This window comes from Saimiri boliviensis, chromosome 15 (genome assembly GCF_048565385.1).
Source record: "Saimiri boliviensis isolate mSaiBol1 chromosome 15, mSaiBol1.pri, whole genome shotgun sequence".
Classification (NCBI taxonomy): Eukaryota; Metazoa; Chordata; class Mammalia; order Primates; family Cebidae; genus Saimiri; species Saimiri boliviensis.
The window spans coordinates 54,919,991-54,936,174 of record NC_133463.1 but is presented as its reverse complement, the minus strand read 5'-3'; the positions used below and the strand labels follow the sequence as shown (position 1 = coordinate 54,936,174).

The following is a 16,184-nucleotide window of genomic DNA, read 5'->3' as shown; positions in this document are numbered from 1 at the left end:
AAAATGAGAGTGCCAAATCCTAACCACTAGACCACCCTCAAGGACCTAGAAATAGAAATTCCATTTGATCCAGCAATCCCATTACTGGGTATATACCCAAAGGATTATAAGTCATTCTACTATAAAGACAAATGCACATGTATATTCAAAGTGGCACTGTTTACAATAGCAAAGACCTGGAACAAACTCAAATGCCCATCAACAATAGACTGGACAAGAAAAATGTGACACATATACACCATGGAATACTATGCAGCCATAAAAAACGATGAGTTCATGTCATTTGTAGGAACATGGATGAATCTGGAAACCATCATTCTCAGCAAACTGACACAAGAACAGAAAATCAAACATCACATGTTCTCACTCATAGGTGGGTGTTGAACAATGAGAACACATGGACACAGGGAGGGGAGCATCACACACTGGGGTCTGTTGCAGGGGGGCCAAGGGAGGGACAGCAGGGAAGGGATGGGGAGGTCGGGGAGGGATAACATGGGGAGAAATGCCAGATGTAGGTGACAGGGGGATGGAGGCAGCAAACCACATTGCCATGTGTGTACCTATGCAACCATCCTGCATGATCTGCATATGTACCCCAGAACCTAAAGTACAATTAAAAAAAAAGTTCTGGGAAAAATAAGAAGAGATATAAAAAATGATAAAGCAAATCAGTAAAATGCTAACTGTAGGGAAACAATCTAACTGTTCTTAATACCATTCTTTTCCTCCAAGTTTTCATGAATTTGAAATTAATTGCCCATTAAAAAATGAAAAAAAATTAAAGAATACTAAAAATGTATACTGCTTTTCTTTCCAAACAAAAGTCAATCATCTTGAGATTTATTTAAAAAAAAAAAAAAGCAAATAGTTCTTGATCATTTGGACAATTCCATTTGTGTGTGTGTGCGTGTGTGTGTGTGTGTGTGTGTGTGTGTGACCATTTTTCTAGATACCTGATTTAATGATTGTTCTTCCATATTATATTATAAAAGCCCTTAAAATAGGAATATTATGTACCTTTCTGATTTATATATTACGAATGAAGGGGAAAAAATAGAACACTTGGAAGAGAAGAAAATAATAAAATTATAGCCTTTGATTATTTAAATAGCAATTTAAAAAACTGAAACAAAATAGATCACGCTGAGGAAAAGAAGGTGGGCACAAGAAAGAACATACTGGGTGGTTCCATTTATTTAAAGTTCTAGAACTTCAAAATTAATAGAAATAGCAATCAGAGTAATCGTTACCTGGGACAGGATAAGAGGAGACTGACTATATAAGGGATTGAGGGAAGTTTCTAGAGTGCCACAGATATTCTAGATCTTGACTGGCTTAGAGGTTACTCAAGTCTATACGTTTGTCAAAACCGACTACCCTGTACATTTGAAATGGAAATATCTTATTATACATAAATTATACCACCATAATGTTGGTATAAAAATTTTTAAGCTAATAAAACAATTTTGATGGGACAGGGTCAAGATGGCCAACTAGAAACAGCCAATCGGAGGCTGTCATCAAAAGAACAGTATTTAGCATCCTTCACTGGCAAACAGGGTATCCAGGTTCTCTCATCAGAATGGACTCGGGGTCTGGCATGATCCACGGAGAGGAAGAAAGAGCAGTATGGTATGGTGGCTCACTTGAGAGCCACATGGGCAGGGGAGCCCCCACTCCAGCCAAGGGAAGCAGTTAGTGAGCATGCTACCCAGCCAGGGAAATCATGCTTTTTCCATGAAACTATGTAATTCACAGACTGGAAGATCCCACTCACGAACCCACGTCACCAAGGCCTAGGGTCCCAACCCTGGAGCAGCACAGATTCTCAACAACCTCAGTTGAAATCTGCTTAATCCTGCTGAGCGTCCAGGGGGAGAGGTGGCCAGTGCCACAGCTGTGGCTTCCTGCTAAGACTTTTGGGCTCCTTGGGGGAGGGGCAGCAGCCAGCACTGGGATATATAACTGCCTAACATGCTAAGCTCCCTGGGTTGGGGAAGGGCAGCATCCATCTCTATAGCTCTAGACCATGCTTTTCCCCTGCTGGAGCCAGGGAAGTTGGACAGCCTGGTCCCAAGACATGTCCCCCACAGCCCAAAACATTAGCTGTGGCAGACTGTGGTCCCTTCAGGCCTGACCCTGACCCATCCTTCCTCGATGGGTGGGATTTCCTTGCAGGATCTCCAACACCTCCAGCCAGAGGCTCAGGGACAGAACCCGGATATCCCTGAGCTTCAACCTCCAGGGAGAGGGGTGGATACAGTCTCTGTGGACCAGCAGACTTAGACTTTCCTTCTGGTAATTCTGAGGAATCCAGGCAGTGTAAACGAACAAGTTTCCCCCCAGTGAAGCACAACACCTCCACAAAGGGACAGTCAAAGTGCTTTGTTAAACAGGTCCTATTCCTTGTGTCACTCAATTGGGTGAGACCCTCCAACACACACCCTATACAGGAACAATACTGCCGGCATCAGGTTGGTGCCCCTCAAGATCAGAGATCCCAAAAGAAGGAACAGGTGTCCATTTTTGCTATTTTCCATCCATCTTGAGTGTTATCTCTAGGTGCGGGAGCAAACCAGATGAATAGGGCCTGAAGTGAACCCCTAGCAAATTACAACAGCCCCAAAGAAAAGGGACCAGGCCATTGAAAGAAAAACCAACAAACAGAGAGCAACAACAACAGCATCGACAACAAAGAAAATGTTCCCATGAAAACCCCATCTAAGAGTCAGGAGCCTCAAAGATCAAAACCAGACAAACTCACGAAGATGAGAAAGGTTCAATGGAAAAAGGTTAAAACCTAAAAGACCAGAGTGACTCTCCTCCTCCAAATGACTGCAATGCTTCTCCAGCAAGGGCATAGAACTGGACAAAGGATAAAATGAATGGATTGATAGAAGTAGGCTTCAGAAGATGGGTAATAAAAAATTCCGCTGAGCTAAAGAAACATGTTCAAACCCAACGTGAAGAAGCTAAGAAACTTGATAAACGGTTAGAGGAGCTGCTAACAAGAATAACCAGTTTAGAAAGAAACACAAATGACCTGATGGAGTTGAAAAACAGCACAACAACTTCATGAAGCATACGTAAGTATCAAGAGCTGAAACGACCAAGCAGAAGAAAGGATATCAGAGTTTGAAGACCACATTGCTGAAATAAGGCATGCAGACAAGATTAGAGAAAAAAGGAATTAAAAGGAATGAACAAAGCCTCCAAGAAATATGGGACTTCGTAAAAAGACCAACCCTACAACTGATTAGAGTATCAGAAGGAGACAAGGAGAATGGAAACAAGCTGAAAAACACACTTCAGGATGTTATCCAGGAGAACTTCCCCAATCTAGCAAGACAGGTAAATATGCAAATTCAGGAAATACAGAAAGAACATCACTAAGATACTCCATTAGAAGATCAACACCAAGACACATAATCATCAGATTCTCCAATGCTGAAATGAAGGGGGGAAAAAATGTTAACAGCAGCTAGAAAGAAAGGCCAGATCACCCATAAAGGAAAACCCATCAGACTAACAGCAGACCTCAGTGGAAACTCTACAAGCCAGAAGAGATTGAAGGCCAATATTTAATTCTTAAAGAAAACAATTTTCAACTCAGAATTTATATCCAGCCAAACTAAACTTCATAAGTGAAAAAGAAATAAAATATTTTCCAGACAAGCAAATGCTAAGGGGTTTCATTACCACCAGGCCTGCCTTGCAAGAGCTTCTAAAAGAAGCACTAAACATGGAAAGGAAAAATAGGTACCAGCCACTGCAAAAGTATACCAAAATATAAAGACCAATAACACTATTAAGAAACTGCATCAACTAGTGTGCAAAATAACCAGATAGCATCATGATAACAGGATCAAATTCACATTTAACAATACTAGCCTTAAATGTAAATGAGCTAAATGCCCCAATTAAAAGGCACAGACTGGCAAAGTGGATAGAGTCGATACCCACCAGTGTGCTGTATTCAGGAGACCTATCTCTCCTGTAAAGATACACATAGGCTCAAAATAAAGGGATGGAGAAAAATATACCAACCAAATGGAAAGAAAGAAAGAAAAAAGCAGGGGTTGCAATTCTAATTTCTGGCAAAACAAACTTTTAACGAACAAAGATTTTAAAAAAGTCAAAGAAGGGCATTACATAATGATAAAGGGAATAATTCAACAAGAAGAGTTTAACTATTCTAAATATATATGCACCCAATACAGAAGTACCCAGATTCATAAAATAAGTTCTTAGAGACCTACAAGGAGACTTAAACCCACACAATAATAGTGGGAGATTTTAACACCCCACTGTCAATATTAGACAGATCAACAAGACAGAAAAAAGTCTTTCAGATCACAGTGCAATCAAATTAGAACTCAGGATTAGGAAACTCACTCAAAACCACACAATCTTATGGAAATTGAACAACCTGCTCCTGCATGACTCCTGGGTAAATAATGAAAGCTAGCAGAAGACAAGAATAACAAAAATCAGAACAGAATTGAAGGAGATAGAGACATAAAAAACCCTCCAAAAAAATAATGAATCCAGGAGCTGGTTTTTTGAAAAAATTAACAAAATAAATAGACCTCTAGCTAGACTAATAAAAAAGAAAACAGTGAAGAATAAAATAGATACAATTAAAAAATCATAAAGGGGATATCATCATTGAGCCCACAGAAATACAAACTACCACCAGAAAATATTATAAACACTTCTACACAAATAAACTAGAAAATCTAGAAGAAATTGGTAAGTTCCTTGACAAATGCACCCTCCCAAGACTAAATTAGGAAGAACTGAGGCAGTAATTAACAAATAGTCTACCAACCAAAAAAAAATCTCAAGACTAGATAGATTCACAGCCTAATTCTACCAGAAGAACAAAGAGGAGATGGTACCATTCCTTCTGAAACTATTGCAAACAATTTAAAAGGAGGAACTCCTCCCTAACTCATTTTATGAAGCCAGCATCATCCTGACACCAACACTGGGCAGAGATACAACAAAAAAAAAAAAAGAAAACTTCAGGCCAATATCCCTGATGAACATTAATGCAAAAACCATCAATAAAATACTAGCAAATTGAATCCAGCAGCACATCAAAAAACTTTTCCACCGTGATCAAGTAGGCTTCATTCCCAAGATGCAAAGTTGGTTCAACATATGAAAATCAATAAATGTAATCCATCATATAAACAGAACCAAAGACAAAAACCCCACGATTATCTCAATAGATACAGAAATGCCTTTGAAGAAATTCATCATCCCTTCATGTTAAAAACTCTCAATAAATTAGGTGTTGTTGGAAAATATCTCAAAATATTAAGAGTTACTTATGACAAACCCCCAGCCAATATCATATTGAATGGGCAAAAGTTGAAAGCATTCCCTTTGAAAATAGGTACAAGACAAGGATGCCGTCTCTCACCACTTCTATTCAACAAAGTATTGAGAGTTCTGGCCGGGGCAATCAGGTAAGAGAAATAAAGAGTATTCAAATAGAAAGACAGAAAGTCAAATTGTCTCTTTTGCAGATGACATAATTTTGTATTCAGAAAACCCCATCATCTTAACCCAAAAAAATTCTGTAAGCTGATAAGCAACTTTAGCAAAGTCTCAGGATACAAAGTAAATGTGTAAAATCACAAGTGTTTCTTTACACCAGCAATAGACAAGCAGAGAGTCAAATCCTGAATGAACTCCCATTCACAATCACTAAAAAGAGAATAAAGTACCTAGGAATCCAGCTAACAAGAGATGTGAAGGACCTCTTCAAGGAGAGCTACAAACCATTGCTCAAGGAAAGGAAAGAGGACACAAACAAATGGAAAAACCATCCACACAGACAGGAAGAATCAATATCATGAAAATGGCCATACTACCCAAAGTAATTAATAGATTCAATGGTATTCCCATCAAACTACCATTGACGTTCTTCACAAAATTAGGGAAAACTATTTTACCCCATATAGCCAAGACAATCCTAAGCAAAAAAAAAAAAAAAAAAAAAAAAAAAAAAAAAAAAAAAAAAAATGCCGAGACATCATGCTACTTAACTTCAAACTATACTACAAGGCTACAAGGCTACAGTAACCAAAACAGTATGATACTGGTGCCAAAATAGCACGGTACTGGTGCCAAAACAGACATATAGGTAAATGAAACAGAACAGAGGCCTCAGAACCAATACTACACATCTACCACCATCTAATCTTCAACAAATCTGATAAAAACAAGCAGTGGGGAAAATATCTCCTATTTAATAAATGGTGCCGGGAAAACTGGCTAGCCATATGCAGAAAACTGAAACTAGACCCCTTCCTTACACCTTATACAAAAATTAACTCAAGATGGATTAAAGACTTAAATGTAAAACCCAAAAGCATAAAAACCCCAGAAGAAAACCTGGGAAACACCATTCAGGGCATAGGCATAGGAAAAGACTTCATGACGAAAATGCCAAAAGCATTTGTAACAAAAGCCAACATTGAAAAATGGGATCTAATTAAACTAAAGAGCTTCTGCACAGCAAAATAAACTATTATTAGAATGAACAGGCAACCTACAAAATGGAAGAAAACTTTTGCAAACTACCCATCTGACAAAGGTCTGATATTCAGAATTTACAAGAAACTTAAACAAATTTACAAGAAAAAAAAAAAAAACATCAAAAAGTAGGCAAAGGATATGAACAGACACTTCTCAAAATAAGACATTTACGCAGCCAACATACATAAAAGAAGCTCAACATCACTGATCATTAAAGAAATGCAAATCAAAGCCACAATGAGATAACATCTCATACCAGTGAAAATGGCTATTACTAATGAGTCAAGAAACAATAGATGCTGGTGAAGCTGTGGAGAAATACGAATGCTTTTACACTGTTGGTAGGAATGTAAATTAGTTCAATCATTGTGGAAGGCAGTATGGCGATTCCTCAAGGATCTAGAACCAGAAATATCATTTGGCCCAGCAATCCCACTAATGTGTATATACCCAAAGGAATATAAATCATTCTACTATAAAGACACATGCACAGGTATGTTTATTGCAGCATTATTTACAATAGCAAAGTTATCGAATCAACTTGAATGCCCATCAATGATAGACTGGATAAAGAAAATTGGGTACATATACACTATGGAATACTACGCAGCCATAAAAAGGAATGACAGCATGTCCTTTGCAGGGTTTTGATGAAGCTGGAAGCCATCATTCTCAGCAAACCAACACAAGAGCAGAAAACTGAACACTGGATGTTCTCACTCATAAGTTGGAGTCGAACAATGAGAACACATGGACAAAGGTTGGAGAACAACACACACCAGGGCCTGTTGGGAAGTAGGGGATGAAGGGAGAGAACTTAGAGGATGGGTCTATAGGTGCAGCAAACAACCATGGCACGCATATACCTATGGAACAAACCTACACGTTCTGCACATGTATCCTGGAACTTAAAGTAAAATAAAAAACAAACAAAAATTTTTGCCTAAGGATGCCTTCCAATTAAGGTTAAGTATCTCACTCACTATTTGCCACTATTTTATGTGTCTATTGCTGCATAACAAATTGCCATGAACTTAGTGGCTAAATCGATATGTATTATCAATATGTATTTATTATCTCATAGTTTCTATAGGTCAGGAGTCTGGGCATGGCTTCACAAGTTCCTCTGTTCAGGATCTCAGGATAACAAATAAAGGAAATGTCCAGGATTTGTTCTCATCTGGCACCTTAACTGAAGAAGCTCAGTAAGGTTATTGGCAAAATCCATTCCTTTGTGGCTATATGGCTGAAGGCCCCATCTTCTCAGTGGATGTCTGCTAAAAGTTGCCCACAGGCCCTACAGGCTGCCTGCATGCAGGTCCTTGCCATGCAGTCCCTCTCAGTAAATAGCCTACAAAATGGCTGTTTACTTCTTTAATGCCATAAGGAGAACGTCTCACTCCATTCTACTAAAATAGGGTTTTACATGATGTAACTCAATCAAAGAAAATAACATCCTAACTCCTTGGTCACATTCTATTGGTTAGAAGCAAGTCACAGGCTCCCCTTTTACTCAGGAGATGGGGATTTTACAATTACTTGTAGGGAGTCACCTTAGAGCATAACCTTGGCCAAAATTTAAAAAATTGTGAATAAACATTGAAAATTAAGGATACTGGAGCAAGTAAGGCACCTTTCATGTTATGATTTCAAAGTTAAAACTACTGCATTGTGTGGAAAGAAATGTATACTATTAATTCAACTGGTTTACTATGGCTCAGAATAAATGCTCTCTCATATTTAATTGATCTAACTTCTCCAGGCTGACAATATTTTTACCGCCAATTTTCAATTAAATTCTTTCTCTCAGGCCTTCTTGACCCCTGGATGCTCAGTTCTGAGGAGTCATCTGGAAACCCTCATCTAAGAAATGATGTCTACAAAATTCAGAACAAGTCCTTTGCACTATGATAGTAAATACAGGCAAACTATACTAGACTTCTTAATATACTGACCCAGACAGAATTACTAGCTCAAAAATGTAAAGTTTGGCACCCTGTTGTTGGATCATTTTCCTAGACAGAGAAAAATAAGCCTTAGGAGAACTATGCTTCACAGCATCAAGCACGACACTAGACTAAAATACAGCTCAATAAATCCTGTTACTATAGCTTGAAGAGAAGCTGAGATTGAAACACCATTTCTGTCAGTGATGATATGTAAATTCTGCCATTCAATGAAGTCCTGAGCAAAAAGGCAAATGAAGAGTTAAATTAAAATGCCCAGTATGCGGGTCCCCTAGATCATGACGCATTCAATAAGGAAGAGAAGATACTGGGATACATATTTCTTTTGTAAATATTTTTTGGTTCACAACATCCTGTTTAACAGAAAGCACAGTATCCTGATCAGACACCCTTAGATTGACTATAAGTAAGACACTTTTCAGTTATATCTTTTCCTATCCAGCTACCCACAGACTTAATTATAGGTGTGGCATTTATTGTCATGACTATATATTTTACTTGTCCTATAATAGATAGAACAAATTAATATTATAACCTTTATTTTTCTATAATGTTTTCAGTGTACTCACCCTTGACAATTTTCACTGTAATAGAGATCTATGTAGATATTGAGCAGGCAGCTTCTTCCTGAAAGGAAATAAAAAGTTTCCGTGAAAACTTGGTTTAAGGACATTAATCGAGGAATGCATTCTTCTAACTTAATTTTCCTCTACTGAGCCATGAAAATTCAAAGTATCAAGTTAAATGTTGTGTTTATAAAAGCCTAACCTGATCATACTGGTTAATTATGCTGCTGAGGCAATCTCCGACATTTTCCCCTGTTTTCCTTTGTGTTAACACTTTTTCAGCATTTATTAACACTGCTGCTGCTCATGATGACAATGATAGCTAATAATTATTGAGCACCTATAACTTGCCAAGCACTTAAGCCAAGTACTTAATATACATTATCTTATTCAGCTTCACAATGCTATATAATAATCGCCATTTTACAGATGAAGAAATTGAGGCTTAGAAGCTCTTAATAATACCATGTGTAAAAGTCATACAAGTGGCAGAATCAGAACTCAAACCCAGTTTGTGCCATCATCAAAGTATATGCTATTGACCTCTACACCCTACTGCATCACTATGTCTCTTTAGTGGTTTAATTTTATGATCAATGATACATAATTTATAGAAAAGTCAATGAATCCCCAGTATGTATATGCTGGAAACATTTTAACTCTGGGCAGTTACTACAATGTTCTACAAATTTCAAAATATTGCCACAAATATGGTACCATATTTGACAATGTACCAGAGTAAAGTAATTTCAGCTTCAAAATATCTGTGCAATGTATGACCTTATTCTCAGAGTTCACCAAAGTGTGCATTTCTCTCATTTAAGATGAAGCTTTCTTTAAAAATGTTCATGCATGTTGTGATCATTTTGCAGAAATCTCCCTAGAAAACCAAGTGGCTAGATACAATTACATGCATATTACCCATGAAGAAAATAAACGCAAGGAGAGTCATATTATGCAATACAAGCTGATGAATGAATATTGACTATAATCAAGTCAATAATATTGTCCATACCTTTTTAAAGATTATATTTCTTTTAAAAGGATTAATGAAATAGGGTAGCAAGATGACATTTAAGGCTGCATTAGTTTGCCAGGGCTACCATAATGAAATATCACAGGCTGGGTAGCTTAAGCAACAGAAATTTGTTTTCTCAAAATTATTGATGATAGAAGTCTAAAATCAAGGTGTCAGCAGGTTTGGTTTCTTCTGAGGCCACACCTCTTGGCCTGCAGATGGCTGTCTTTCTGCTGTGTCCTGACATGATCATTCTTCCTTCTGTGCATCTGTGTCCTAATTCCCTCTTCTTATAAGGACACACACTGGATTAAGGCCCACCCATATGACCTCATTTTACCCTAATTTCCTCTCTAAAGGTCCGATCTCCAAATGCAGTAGTATTAATAGTATTAGGCATTAGCAATGAAACATGAATTTGGTGGGGCAGTTGGGGGTGGGAGAGACACAATTTAGCCCATAATAGAGGCATATCTTCATGACCATCCAACAAGTAATAAAAACCCTGCATGAGGTTGGTACCAAATAACCCACTCCTTTTCTTGGTATAATTTCCTAAACACAAAAGTCAGTAAGTTATTACAGAAAATAGAAAAGTAAAAATGCTCACAGAGAAGTAATAATCCCTACCTCTCAAAAGAAAACAAATCAGAAAGTGATTAACAATTTTAAAAATGCAAAACTTTTCTCCTAAAAATTTCAGTTAAGTACTCTAAAATCCATCTCATATTATACAGCCAATAATTTTGACATATTTTATTATTTCAATGATGGCAAAGAAAATTATATTTTTTACAACTTTCATTATAAAAGCAAAGTTATAGTTCATAGGTATCAAGGACCCCTTAACTTTATCTTCTGAAAGAGTTCTAGGAGGAGTCATCACGTATCTATTGCTTTTTTATCATTTCCAGCAATCAACCCTTCAAACAGGCAAGTGATAAGTAGCTGCAACCCATGTGGCCCCCACATTGTAGAGGGATTACAGATTTGTTATTTTGTCAATTAACATATGGTATAGCAGACCTTCCTGAAATTTGTGGCTGTGAATCCACAGATCAAATTATTTACAAATCCATCCTCGTTCTTCATTTTTACTAGAATTTGGCAAAGAACTTACAGTAGCAATTTAAGTTTAAGATTGTGGCTTTTGATAGTATTAGGTAATGATGAAGAAGAGGGTAGGATGAATATTTCAAGATTTCATAAAGCAAGGGTATTTTTAATCATTGTTAATCATTGCTTTAAGTCATGAACCAATAAATAATGTATGAATTCACACAAAATTTTACATCAATTTCAAAGGCTCTAAAGATTTCTTCAATGTCAATGGACCTCAGATTTAAAATCTTTTGTGTCAAAAAAGAGAGAGAGAGAGAGAGAGAGAGAGACAGAGAGACAGAGAGTAAGAAGTAAGAGACATCAGCCTCAGCTCAGGGACTTCAGAGGGTTGAAAAGAGCCAAATTCCTGACTACATTAACACTAACCTCCACAACAATGACCTAAAAGATGGTAAAGAGTATTGATCTCAAAGCATAAAAACTATTTACCTCAGTCTTTCCTGTTACTTATGATGGCTGGCTTTCAACAGAAAATGGCAACGTATATAAAAGGTGAAAAAACAACAACAATGAACTTCCACGAGACAAAACAGTTATCTTAATCAGCCTTAAATATGACAGAGATATTAGAACTACCTGGAGGTTATTAAAAATAACTATGATTAATGTGTAAAAGGATCTAATGGAAAAGATGAACCACATGTAAGATCAGATGGCTAATTTCAGCAGAGTTAAGAAAGAATCAATAGAAATGTAAAACGCAGTAATAAAGTTGAAGAATGCCTTGAAGGAGCTGATTAGCAGTCTCAATGCAACTAAAGAAAGAGTAAGTAAAAATCACTTGTAGAAATCACTCAAACTGAAACAGACAAAAAGAAACAAGGATGGAGAGAGACAAAAACTAGGAGGGAGTATCCAAGAGCTATATTCTATTTGTTCCATCTCTTATTTCTTTAAAAGTATTTTTTATTTCCCTAGCAACTTTCTCTTTATTCCTTGTACTATTTAGAACTATGTGGTTTAACTTTCAAATATTGGAATATTTTCAAATAACTTTGTTATTGGTTTCCAGTTTAACTCCAGTAAGTCCAAGAACATACTTTATATTCTTCCAATTATTTTTAGTTTTCTAACCCAGAATACATTCTATCATGATGAATTTTCCATGTGTATTTGAGAAGAATGGGTTTTCTCCTGTTATTGGATAGAGTCTTCTAGAAATACGTACCAGAACAAACAGGTTGGTAGTGCTGCTTGGGTTATCCACATCCGTCCTGATTCTCTATCTGTTTTTTCAGTTGCTGTAAAAGGGTGTTAATGTCTCCAAGTAAAATTTTGGATTTTTAAACTTTTACCATTCAGATATATGTTTCTCTTTCAGCTATTTTAAAACTGTTTTCTTTTGTGAATGTACTTAAATTTAATAGGGGCATGTTTTCTAGGAGAATGATACCTTTTGCAAACTTCTAGAAAAATAACATAGAAAATCTGTGTGATCTTGAGATAGGCAAACAATACTGAGATACAATATTTTGTATTGTATTGCCCAAAGTACCAGCCATAAAATAAAAAAATTATAGATAAAATTTTATCGAATGTTGAAATGGTTTCTCTTTAAAAGACAATCTTAAGAAAAATTTTTAAAAGCCACAGAATGTGACAAAATATTTGCAAAACATACTGACAAAGAACTTGTGTCTAGAAAATACAAAAAACACTCAAAGTTCAATAATAAGAAAACAAACTAGCTTTTAAAAAATGGGCAAGAGATATAAATATACACTTCACTAAAGAAGAGATGCAGAGGGCAAAAAGGTGTGTAAAAAGATACTCAGTATCATTAGTAATTAGATAAATACAAAATTAAACCAGAATGAATTATCACTACATGCCTATAAGAATGATAGTATAGCTAGCATTAGAATGTATAATATTGTACAAACTGCAGTCTCACTCACAGGTATTTACTCAAGTAATTGAAAATATACATTCACACGAAAACCCGTATGTATATATTTATAGAAGTTTTATTCACAACCACCTAAAACTGGAAACAACACAGATAATGGATGAATGGATAAACAATGTTATATCCACACACTGTCTCTATTTCTCTACTCAAAAATAAAAGGAAGCAAATTATTGATCTATGCAACAACATAAATGAATTTTAAATGCACTTTTCAAAGTGAAAGAAGCCAAAATCCAAAGACTATTAATGAATTATTCCATTCATACGAAATTCTTCAAAAGACAAATCTAAAGGGATAGAAATCAGATGAATGGAAGCCAGGGGTTAAAGTTGGGAGAAGGGTTTACTACAAAGGGGTAGTAAAGGGAACTCAGGGGACCATTGAGATATCCTGTATGGTACTACAATGGTAAATATATAACTTTATGCATTTGTCAAAATCCATAGAAATATATGCCACAAAGAATGGATCTCACTATACACAATTTTTTTTAAAAAGCAAGCAGATTTTCAGAGGACCCCAGGATAGGATACAAACCATGACAAATGTATCATGTAAGATATTAACATTAGGGGAAGCTGAGTGAAGACTATTTGGGAACTCTGCTATCTCACAACAGATATGGGCAAAAAATATTAATAATCTGAATAGACATTTCTTAAAAGAAAATATACAAATAGCAAACAGATATATTAAAAATGCTCAATATCGCTAATCAGCAGAGAAACGCAGATCAAAACTATAATGAAGTGTCATCTCAACCTAGTTAACGTGGCTTTTATCCAAAAGATAGGAAATAATGAGTGCTGGTAAAGATATGGAGAAAGGAGAGCATTTGTACACTTCTGGGGTTTAAATTAGTACAGCCACTATAGAGAACAACATGGAGGTTCCTCAAAAAACTAAACATAAAACTACCATATGTTCCAACAATCCCACTGCTGAGTCTATATCCAAAAGCAAGTAAATTAGCACTTATATGTTTATTGCAGCATTATTCACAATAGCTAAGATATGGAATCAACCTGTGTCCACCAATAGATGAATGGATAAAGAAAATGTGGTGTATATACACAATGAATCACTATTCAGCTATAAAAAATGAGATCCTGTCATTTGCAACAAAATAGATGAAACTGGAGGCCATTATGTTACGTAAAATAAGCCAGGCACAGAAAAACAATGATCATATTTTCTCACTCATTTGTGGTAGCTTAAAAAAGATGAATGCATGGAAATAGAGGAATGATGGTTACCAAAGTTTCAAAAAGGTATCAAGGTAGGGGATAAAGTGGGATTGCTTATTGGATACAAAAATATAATTAGAATGAATAATATCTAATATTCAGGAGCACAATTGAGCAACTACAGTTAATAATGTATTGTATATTTTAAAATAACTAAGAGTGGAATTGTGATGTTCCTAAAACAAAAAAAGATAATTGCTTAAGGGGATGGATAGATATGCCAATTACCTTGATCTGATCATTAACCATTGTAGGCCTGTATCAAAACATGACATGTACCCATAAACATATTCAGCTGTTATGTACTTATAATAATTAAAAATAACTTTTTAATTTAAAAAATTTTTAAGATTCCTTGTTGCATCATTGTCATTTAATACACCTTAACATCAAAAGAGAAAGACCATAATTTTATAACAAAGTTTCCCAAATTTACTAAATACAATTTTTTAAAAAGGTTTTAGCAGTTAATTAGAGCTACAAAAGTAGCATTTTAATATATCCTTTCCTGACACATTTTAAATAACTAAAGTGTATCTGTCTAGGAGGTGCTTAGGGGAGGTTTCTGAATGAATAAATGAGCTAACAAATTCTGAAACTTAACTCATCATCTTTCTCTTAGCCCCAGTGCCGCCTTCTAACTAATTTCACAATTTTAATGATGATTTTTATCCTCTCAGCACTCCAGGCTCAAAATGTTGGCATCTTTTTAAACTCTAGGTTTTCATCTCAACACTTCTCCTCACCCTACATACATCAAGTCAGTCACTAACCATGCCATTTCTATCCAGATAAATTTTCCTTAGCTATTACTCTGACCATGGCATGATTCTGTTCTAAAACTTTCAGTGATACACCATTTCCTACTAAATAAATTGCAGCCTCTTTGAGGCATTTAATATCTCCTCACATTTACCAACACAAACAAACCGAATTATTCAATATTTCCCAAGGACAGTATCCATTTTTATATCTTTCATGTCATTGTTGTTGCTATTTGCTTTTCCTGTCTATTCACAGAAATCCAACTATTTTAAATCACATTCCATGTTCTTCATTAAGCTTTGCCTAATCCCCTGAAAACTGGATGGAAATTCCCATCCCCTCCAAAACTCTATACTATTTTTTATGAACTGCTGTTATGAATCTCATCACAATTTCACCTTGCACTATGATTATTTAACCATCAGATTTATTGTCTCATTATATCGTAAGCAAAATAAAAAAAACTGGGGCTGTGATTCATCATTATTTATATTCCTTACTGGACCAAGAAAAATGTCTGATGCATAGCCACAAGACATTAAATATTTGCTGAGTGAATAAATGAGATATCAATGCATGAATGAGTGAATATTGACCAAATTGTGGAGAAGGATGTAAAAATTTGACTAAAGATTTATTTTTAAAAAATAAGTCATTCCTTCTCTCCTATAAAAAAGACTATTGGAAAAGAAAATCAGCTAAATAGAGAATACCGATGGTTATTCACAAAGTCTGTGGCTACTAGACCTACTATTTTTGTCAGAGGCACATTGCTAACTCTGTAGTTTTGTCGAGGAACTTCTGTAAAAACAGAGGGTGGCAGGCAGCTGTCCTCAGTCCACAGAGCTGACTTTGTGAGCTCTGGCAATGGCTACTCTGATTCTTATGAACATAAGATCTTCTATCAGCTTCCATGTACTGAAAAAAAAGTATTATAGAGACTTATCTCTTTTACATAAAAGAAACTAGACTGTACAGAAAGAACATTAGCAAATTTACCTCAGATAATAGCACTCTCAGTAAAAAGTACC

At 35.8% G+C, this 16,184-nt stretch overlaps 1 long non-coding RNA gene across 1 annotated transcript in view; it reads right to left on the bottom strand.

Moving 5' to 3' along the window:
- Positions 1-8,132: 8,132 nt before the first annotated feature.
- The window catches only part of LOC141581474 (uncharacterized), a 323,356-nt gene continuing 315,304 nt past the window's right edge, over positions 8,133-16,184 (bottom strand). The window contains exon 9 of the long non-coding RNA XR_012514129.1: positions 8,133-9,149. This is a non-coding gene — a long non-coding RNA (uncharacterized LOC141581474). The remainder of the gene's footprint in view (positions 9,150-16,184) is intronic.